This window comes from Petromyzon marinus, unplaced genomic scaffold (assembly GCF_048934315.1).
Source record: "Petromyzon marinus isolate PM22_M1 ecotype Great Lakes invasive population unplaced genomic scaffold, UKy_Petmar_22M1.pri1.0 PM_G_Scaffold_15, whole genome shotgun sequence".
Taxonomy (NCBI): domain Eukaryota; kingdom Metazoa; phylum Chordata; class Hyperoartia; order Petromyzontiformes; family Petromyzontidae; genus Petromyzon; species Petromyzon marinus.
Genome location: NW_027422706.1, coordinates 4,352,894 through 4,362,282, shown reverse-complemented (window position 1 = coordinate 4,362,282; position 9,389 = coordinate 4,352,894). Strand labels below are relative to the sequence as shown.

Below are 9,389 nucleotides of genomic sequence, written 5' to 3'. Positions count from 1 at the left end.
GGGGCCTACTGTTCAGCACATCCGTGCTGGTGAGAGGGGCCTGCTGTTCAACACACCCGTGCTGGTGAGAGGGGCCTGCTGTTCAACACACCCGTGCTGGTGAGAGGGGCCTGCTGTTCAACACACCCGTGCTGGTGAGAGGGGCCTGCTGTTCATCACACCCGTGCTGGTGAGAGAGGCCTACTATTCATCACACCCGTGCTGGTGTGAGGGGCATGCTGTTCATCACCCCCGTGTTGGTGAGAGGGGCCTGCTGTTCACTCCCATGCTGGTGAGAGAGGCCTACTGTTCATCACACCCGTGTTGGTGAGAGGGGCCTGCTGTTCACCACTCCCATGCTGGTGAGAGGGGCCTACTGTTCAACACACCAGTGCTGGTGAGAGAGTCCTGCTGTTCAGCACACCCGTGCTGGTGCGAAGATGGCGCTGATGATGGTAGCCTCAGCCGGTCGGTGCGCCCTGTTTTGTCTTGTTTTGTCTGTCAATTCAGTGTTTTGCCAAGATTTTCGGAGTTCTCTAACAAGAGACGAACTTTTAAATATCAGGGAAACAACTCCTGTGGATTTAATTCCTACTTTTCTGCTTCCAGCGGCAGAATTAGTAGGCATTCTAGTCAATGCCGCGCTAGGCTTTGCTCAAGCAACGAAACGCCGCCCAAGGGGTAAACGGTCGGGGGCTCTAGTACGGCTACGCAGACGCGGGATCCGAACAGTGCTTCCGAGCTTTTTCCTCTCCAACGTACGTTCACTGTACAACAAAATGGATGAACTTCAGCTACTGATGGTAAAAAACAAAGACTTTCTTTCAGCTTCTGCATTGTGCTTCACGGAAACATGGCTGTGTGATTTGATTCCGGACACTTCGCTACAACTAGCAGGATTCCATCTTGTAAGATCGGATCGTGACATAGCACTCTCCGGCAAGACGAAAGGCGGTGGTATTTGTTTTTACATTAACAGTGGCTGGTGTGTAGATGTCACAGTGATTCTGCAACATTGTTCTCCACTCCTTGAATCAATTTTTATAACCTGTAAACCGTTTTACTCGCCTCGCGAGTTCGCGTCGCTCATTTTGGTCGGAGTTTATTTGCCGCCTTGTCCTCAGGTTAAAGAAGCCCAACGCATGCTCGCCGATCAGATTCTGAGTGTGGAGCGAGCAAATCCAGATTCGTTGGTTATCGTACTTGGCGACTTTAACAAAGGTAATCTCAGCCACGAACTCCCCAAATACATACAATTCATTAAATGCCCAACCAGAGAAGGGAACACTCTGGATCACTGCTACACTACAGTCAGTAGAGCCTACCATGCCGTCCCCCGAGCAGCACTAGGACACTCTGACCATGCCATGGTCCACCTGATTCCTGCATACAGGCAGAAACTAAAACTCTGTAAACCTGCTGTGAGGACATCTAAACAGTGGACCAGTGAGGCTGTGGAAGATTTGCGGGCGTGCTTAGACTGTACTGACTGGGATATGTTCACGACTGCTACCAATAGTCTGGATGAACTCACAGAGGCTGTGACGTCCTACATCAGCTTCTGTGAGGACTGCTGTATCCCAACACGTACCAGGGTGAACTTTAACAACAATAAGCCCTGGTTCTCAGCAAAGCTCAGAAGGTTGAGGTTGGAGAAGGAGGAAGCGTTTAGGAGTGGAGATAGAGACAGATTCAAGGAGTCGAAGAACAGGTTTAGCAAAGCGGTGAGAGAGGCTAAACGACTGTACTCAGAGAGACTAAAACACCAGTTCTCTACAAACGACGCTGCTTCTGTCTGGAGAGGGCTCAGGCAGATCACCAACTACAAACCCAGAGCCCCCCACACCACTAACGACTCCCGCCTAGCCAACGACCTGAACGAGTTCTACTGTAGATTTGAAAGACAATTGGACTGTCCTGAACCACCCCTTCCAACCCAAGAGGCCCCATCCCCCACCAATACTACAGAGACGACTATCTCCTTTCAGGAGGAAGAAGTTAATAGACTTTTCAAGAGGCAGAATCCACGCAAAGCAGCCGGGCCGGACTCTGTCTCTCCAGCCACCCTCAGGCACTGCGCTGACCAGCTGTCTCCGGTGTTCACCAACATCTTTAACACCTCCCTGGAGACATGCCATGTACCAGCCTGTCTCAAGTCCTCCACCATCATCCCTGTGCCCAAAAAGCTAAGGTCAACAGGACTAAATGATTACAGACCGGTCGCCCTTACATCTGTGGTAATGAAGTCTTTTGAGCGCCTGGTCCTGGCACACCTCAAAGCCATCACAGACCCTCTCCTGGACCCCCTTCAGTTTGCCTACAGAGCCAACAGGTCTGTGGACGATGCAGTTAACATGGCCCTCCACTTCACCCTACAGCATCTGGACGCCCCAGCATCCTACGCCAGGATCCTGTTTGTGGACTTCAGCTCTGCCTTCAACACCATCATCCCTGCCCTGCTTCAGGACAAGCTCTTCCAGCTGAACGTGCCATACACCACCTGTAAATGGATCACAGACTTCCTGTCTGACAGGAAGCAGTGCGTTAAGCTGGGAACACAAGTCTCTGGCTCCAGGTCCATCAGCACCGGAACTCCTCAGGGCTGCGTCCTTTCCCCTCTGCTCTTCTCCCTGTATACCAACAGCTGCACCTCCAATCATCTGTCCGTCAAACTATTGAAGTTTGCGGATGACACCACCCTCATTGGGCTGATCTCTGGTGGGGATGAGTCTGACTATAGGTGGGAAGCTGACAATCTGGTGACCTGGTGTAGCCAGAACAACTTAGAGCTAAATGCCCTAAAGACAGTTGAGATGGTTGTGGACTTCAGGAAGAATACAGCACCACTCACCCCCATCACCCTGTTAGACTCCCCAGTAAAAATTGTAGAGTCCTTCCGCTTCCTGGGCACTATTCTCTCCCGGGACCTCAAGTGGGAATTGAACATCAGCTCCCTCACCAAGAAAGCTCAACAGAGGATGTACTTTCTACGGCAGCTGAAGAAATTCAACCTGCCAAAGACAATGATGGTGCAATTCTATACAGCGATCATTGAATCCATCCTCACCTCCTCCATAACCGTCTGGTACGCTGCTGCCACTGCCAAGGACAAGAGCAGACTGCAGCGTATCATTCACACTGCTGAGAAGGTAATTGCCTGCAATCTACCGACCCTCGAGGACCTGCACACGACAAGGTCTATGAGGCGAGCGAGGAAGATTATGGCCGATTTCTCCCACCCTGGACACTCTCTGTTTCAGCTACTCCCCTCCGGCAGAAGGCTTCGGTCCATCAGGACCAAAACCTCACGCCATAAAAACAGTTTCTTCCCATCTGCTGCTGGCCTGTTAAACAAGGCCAAGGGCTAACACTGTTTTTAACATTTGATCTACATAACGACACGTTGCTGATATTAACTATGTTTCCCTATTTGTATTTTTAAATTATATCTTAAAGCTATTTTATATTCGATATTTATTTAATTTTATATACTTCAGCCCCTTAGTGTTAGACTTTTAACCCTTATTATAGTAAGACTTGTTTAAAACTTATTTAAGATTTTAGATTCCTATATGTTGAATGTATGCACCATCCTGCCAAAGTAAATTCCGTGTCGGTGTGAACTTACATGGCGAATAAAACCCTTTCTGATTCTGATTCTGATTCTAGAAGTCTATGGGAGCCTTTAACATTGAAGTCTATGGGAGCCTTTAACATTGAAGTCTATGGGAGCCTTTAACATTGAAGTCTATGGGAGTGTTCTATGTTGAACTTCTTTCGCTCCGTACGTGGCCAGCCATGCAAACCCACTGGCGGCATTCACAAAACAGACCCAGCACCCGTACCTCTGATTAGCACGGTTGGCCATGTAGGGTGCGAAAGAAGTTCAGGGCACGTACAGCCCTCGCGACAGGGAGCTTCGAGGCGCGTCGTCAGGGCCGTCGTTTGCGACATGGCCGGATAGCTTCTGAAAAACAGCTGCACGGCTCGGTGGGCATCAGGCGGTGAAATAAACAAAAAGAGTCTCCAGCGAGCGGAGAGCGAGAGGAGAGGCGGAGAGGGACGGACACTCAGGCGCGGCGTTCGGTCTCACCACAGGATGGTGGCGGGCGGCCACACCAACACCGAGCACTCCATGTACACCGCCTCTCCCTCTCTCGCTCTGTACATCCTGTCTGGCTCCGACAGCATCTGCGGGGCGCTGGCTGTGTGAGGCTGTCGTCGGGGGGCTGCCGCGTCCCCCCCTACGAGTCGTGGAGGGGGGGGGGGTCATAGAAGGCGATTCGCACAAAGTGGGTTTTTTAAAAATATAAAAAAATCGATTTTCAGAACCCTCTCTCTCTCCCTCTCGCCTGCAAGGTTCTGCGGCTCGGAGTGGTTGTTTCTCGCGTTGGCCTCTCGTCACCGTGGCGGTCGCGTGGATTTCTCCCTCCGGGTCCTTCCGGGCGTCTCTCCCCCCGCGCCGCACTCAGAATCGACGTCGCGCGTTTCAAAGCGTTTGGGCCGCAAAACAAAAAAATGTCCGCGCCCGCTGACGACGGCGACGGCCCGGTCGCCGGTGAAAAAGCGCCACGTAGCTCGGTGGGGCCCTTACCTGCCGGTCAAACACAAAAACAAAGTTTTTCGCAGTTTTAGTTTTCCTAACGAGGGGACGCCGGCCCGGCCCCCGGGGGTCGACGTGGGGGGGGTCACGCTGGGGTCGCGGGTCGTGAGCGACAACTCCGTTGTTGTCCGCCCGGCGGTGGGAGTGAGCTCACCGCGGTGCTTCCCGTCTAGGCGGGTGGCACGTGGTGGGGTGAAGTGTGGGACACTTCAAGAGGTTTGGCTGGCGTGGCGGAGGAGTGGGGTCCAACGTGCCCTGCCTAGAGGGGAGCTCCCTACAGCGCTCTGTGCAGTGAAGGACCTCCTCCTTATCCTCCTCCCCCTCCTCCTCCTCGTCCTCCTCATCCTCCTCCTCATCCTCCCCCTCATCCTCCTCCCCCTCCTCCTCCTCCTCCCCCTCCTCCCCCTCCTCCTCATCCTCCTCCCCCTCCTCCCCCTCCTCCTCATCCTCCTCCTCCTCATCCTCCTCCCCCTCCTCCTCCTCATCCTCCTCCCCCTCCTCCTCCTCCCCTTCCTCCTCCCCCTCCTCATCCTCCTCCTCCCTCCTCCTCCTATTCCTCCTTCCGCCAACAGGGGCACGAGCAAGTACTTGCAGTGCTGCACCTTAACAAACTGCGTACTCAACTGGGCCCTGTACATGTGTATGTGTGTGTGTGATGTCGCAACCGTGCACCTTTCCGTCGTGTGTCCGGAGGTTGCTGCTTTGCTGCATACACCTGATGTGAGCTTCTTTGGTACCGTACGTGGCCAGAGATGATAACCGCAGCTGTGGGCGAAAATACAGCAGAGTGTTAGTAGGGTCTCTGTGTGAGTAGTGTGTGGGTCTCTGTGTGAGTAGTGTGTGGGTCTCTGTGTGAGTAGTGTGTGTGTCTCTCTGTGAGTAGTGTGTGGGTCTCTGTGTGAGTAGTGTGTGGGTCTCTGTGTGAGTAGTGTGTGTGTCTCTCTGTGAGTAGTGTGTGGGTCTCTGTGTGAGTAGTCTGTGGGTCTCTGTGTGAGTAGTGTGTGGGTCTCTGTGTGAGTAGTCTGTGGGTCTCTGTGTGTGAGTAGTGTGTGGGTCTCTGAGTGAGTAGTGTGTGGGTCTCTGTGTGAGAAGTCTGTGGGTCTCTGTGTGTGAGTAGTGTGTGTAGTGTGTGTGTCACACAGATACCTACAAGTGTTTCGAGTACTCGGCCCCGCTTGAACGTCGAAGTGCTTCGTTGAAGCCATCATTTGCAAGAGCCGGAGCGCTTCTGAAAAAAAAAAGCGCCACGAAGCTCAGTGGGCATTGCCTGGTGAAGTCAAAAGAGTCGAGTTTAGTCGATGGCCTTTAGTGGGAGTAGCGTTGAGAGGGGGCATCGTCTCAAGTGTGGTAGCGGCGCTGTTTGCTACTCACGGTCAAGGGGCAGGGCGAAGGGGTTGTGACGACGGTCGCCCAGCACAACGACCAGCAAGGCCACTAAACGGGTGGTGGTGGAGAAAGTCTCCATTGGGGGGAGGTGGCAGATGGTCGGCCTGGCGGCTTCCTTCACTTGGCTAGGAGGGGTGAAGGGGAGGGAGTAGGAGGAGCAGTGGGAATGATATTTATTTAGACTGCAAGAGGAGGAATCCAAAGCGCTACGAAGCTCTTTTTGTCACAGATGTCCAGCTGTGGCACTGAGTCAGAACATGACAACAAACACAAAACAAAAACACGGCGTGAGTGCAGAGTTACAGGAAGAGTAAAACAAATCACTTTAAAAATATATATACTAATAAAACTAACCAATGTTTAATGTTGCCACGGGAAGCACACCACCATGCTACATAGCTCTTTTTTAAGAAGAGACCTTGGCCCATAAATGGTGGGCTGATATCAAGTGGACATTCAGGGCAAAATACTCTAAACGCGTGGCGTTTCGGAATGCGGAGGGGGAAAAACCGGAGGACTCTGGGAGAAAAATCCACGCGGCCGCGGGGAGCGAGAAACGTCAACCCCAAAGAAAGAGCAGGGAGTGTCAGGGTCGGTATCAAACCCCACGACCTCCTGTACACCAGGTGACAACCATGCCGGGTTAAAGACCTCCTCCTTCACAAGGGACAATTGGATGCATGCCTAAGGCTCCCTCACTGATGGACACGTTCCTCCTGTGTTGAGCAAAATGTTTAGGTTCTCATCGTTTCGCAGAGGCTGCATTTTTTGCCACCGCAGAAAACGAACGTTGGGGGAAACGCCTCCTCGCATCGGACTCTTTCTTTTTTTTTTGCTAAAGTCACGTAGGTAAAAAAAATATCTATAAAATAAATAAATGAAAAAAACAACTCAATTAAAATCACGTTTCGGAGGCAGCAGCACAAGCTTCCGTCTTGAGGTGGAAACCGTCACGGCAAAATTGCTGCATCAGGTGAAGAGAACTCTAAGACACCCGAGATTGTATACAGGTTAAGGGGGGGGGGGGGAGAGACAAGAAGGGCCGTGGGGGGGGGCTAAGTTAAGCCACCTTCTGTTATGCTGCAGGGGGTTGGGGACGGAGAGATGGCCGTGTGCAGGTTGAAGAGCGTTACACACGTGAACCAGAGGCAGAAGGCAGTAGTTAAGCTGACAAACTGGTTGCCTTGCGGAGCATACTGCTGTAAACTATAAGGCTGCTAAAGTTTAACTTGGGTTTAACTTTATTTTTTTTACCAGCGCGACTTTACCGAAAAAAAGCTAAAGACTATGAATCCTTGCACATCACGAAAGCTTCAAATCTAGCGCCTCACATCGTGTTAGTTTGGCACCGATGTTCGTGCTGATGTTTTAAACTAGATCAATAAAACAACATTGATTACAGCCCCAGCTCAGGTTATTTTCCCATCAATGAAACAGCCCCTGGAGTGAGAGCACCTTCCAGGATATAAACCAACACTGCCGCACGTCTGTCCAAGAGCTGTGTAAAAAAACAATTGAGTTGAAAAAAATGTCAAGCCGACAGGGAAAGGGGCTCCTGGCAAGTGTGACCACCAGCCAGGTCGATGTATTGGTAATGAGAATGTGCAATTGTTTTTGTCCTTGGAAACACGAACTATGAATAAAACGAGATATTCTTAGCTCTTTCGGTAAAGTCACGTTGAAGGGAAACAATAAAATAATAAAATATATATAAAACAATAAAATTTCTCACGACGTTTCGACCATAACACAAACGGTTGTCATCAGGTCGAAACGTCGTGAGAATTTTAATTATTTTATATATATTTTATTATTTTATTGTTTCCCTTCAACGTGACTTTACCGAAAGAGCTAAGAATATGAATTACTGCAGTCACGAAAGCTTCAAATCAAAATTTAAAACGAGATACTCACAGAGTTTACGCTTCTGAATGTGCCCTTGTTCAAGCGGTTCACTCGGCCTAAGAGGCAGACGCACGGTAAATTATTGGGCGGCACTTTGTAAGCTGCTAAGGTAGACAAAGTGAGCTTGAACACGACGCGCTCGAGTGAAGTCTTTGAGCGACGCATCACCACGTTGACACGCGTGCATCGCAAACAATTAAAGTTTAAAACACGCAGCAAAGATTCGTTACAAAAAGCCGAGCGGCAGCCTTCACGCATCCTTTGGAAGCTTGCTAACCCACAACATAACCTAGAGACCATCTTCCAGGTCTCCATGGAGACCATCGCATGACAGCGGCATCTGTAGCCGGCCAAAGTGCCGCCTCGGCCGGCTGGGCAATCTAGCCGAGACCGGTGACACTCCCGGAATAGGCCTCAACGCGGCACTCACCAGCGCAACGCTGCGTAGGTGCTGGGGAGGGGGTCTTGAGCTATATCCTCCTTCGTGGTGAGGTTACAAACAAAACAATGTCCTCGTGTGGTCGTGGTGGAGGAGGAGATTCGACGTTCCGTGCCTCGAATCACGGGCAGGCGACTCGGCGGGGCTGTTATCACGTGAGGCCTTAGCAGGGCGCTTTTATAAATCGTAGTGTGGATAGGCGAACACGCAGTGCGAGCGAGGCTCAGATTCTGTAGAATTGATAAACACTGCCCATAGACTCAGCACTGCCCATAGACTCAACACTGCCCATAGACTCAGCACTGCCCATAGACTCAGCACTGCCCATAGACTCAACACTGCCCATAGACTCAACACTGCCCATATACTCAACACTGCACCATAGACTCAACACTGCCCATAGACTCAACACTGCCCATAGACTCAGCACTGCCCATAGACTCAACACTCCCCATAGACTCAACACTGCACCATAGACTCAACACTGCACCATAGACTCAGCACTGCCCGTAGAGTCAACACTGCCCGTAGACTCAACACTGCCCGTAGACTCAACACTGCCCATATACTCAACACTGCCCATAGACTCAACACTGCCCCATAGACTCACCACTGTGATCTCTACATTGGGTCAAACTTAACATATCTTAATGTTCGACGGCTTGTGCACCAGATCTTATTTATTCACGATGTACTTACAAAAAATTCCGCAGACTACCTACTGGATCTCCTCTCTGTTTCAAAGAACAAATTTGACCTCAGGTCTTCGCTCATTTACCAGCTTCACATTCCCTATTGCCGTACAAAAACAGGAGGAAGGGCCTTTGCTATTGATGCCCCCAGGGTCTGGAATGCTATTGCCAATAAACTGCAACTTGAATCACTACCTATGAGATCTTCACTCAAAACTGCTCTAGAGGAGTTGTACACCCCTAGCTGCCACTGCTATTCAGTGGCCTAAAATATGGCTCTAGATTTTGGTGTTATAATTTATTTATGTAGTTTATTGTTAAAAATTCGGTCACAGTCCCTATGATCACTGTTACATTGCATTTATGGCTTTTATTTTGGTGATTT

At 50.7% G+C, this 9,389-nt stretch overlaps 1 long non-coding RNA gene across 2 annotated transcripts; it reads right to left on the bottom strand.

Annotated features, from left to right (window-relative positions):
• Positions 1-4,232: 4,232 nt before the first annotated feature.
• Positions 4,233-8,528, bottom strand: LOC142910709 (uncharacterized). 2 transcript variants are annotated; one of them, XR_012933074.1, is made up of 6 exons: positions 8,304-8,528; positions 7,883-7,929; positions 5,954-6,093; positions 5,733-5,810; positions 5,255-5,347; positions 4,233-4,573 (listed from the first exon to the last, which is right to left on the bottom strand). It is a non-coding gene; the product is annotated as an uncharacterized LOC142910709 (long non-coding RNA). The 2 variants fall into 2 exon arrangements; XR_012933075.1 differs by lacking the exon at positions 7,883-7,929.
• Positions 8,529-9,389: the final 861 nt, after the last annotated feature.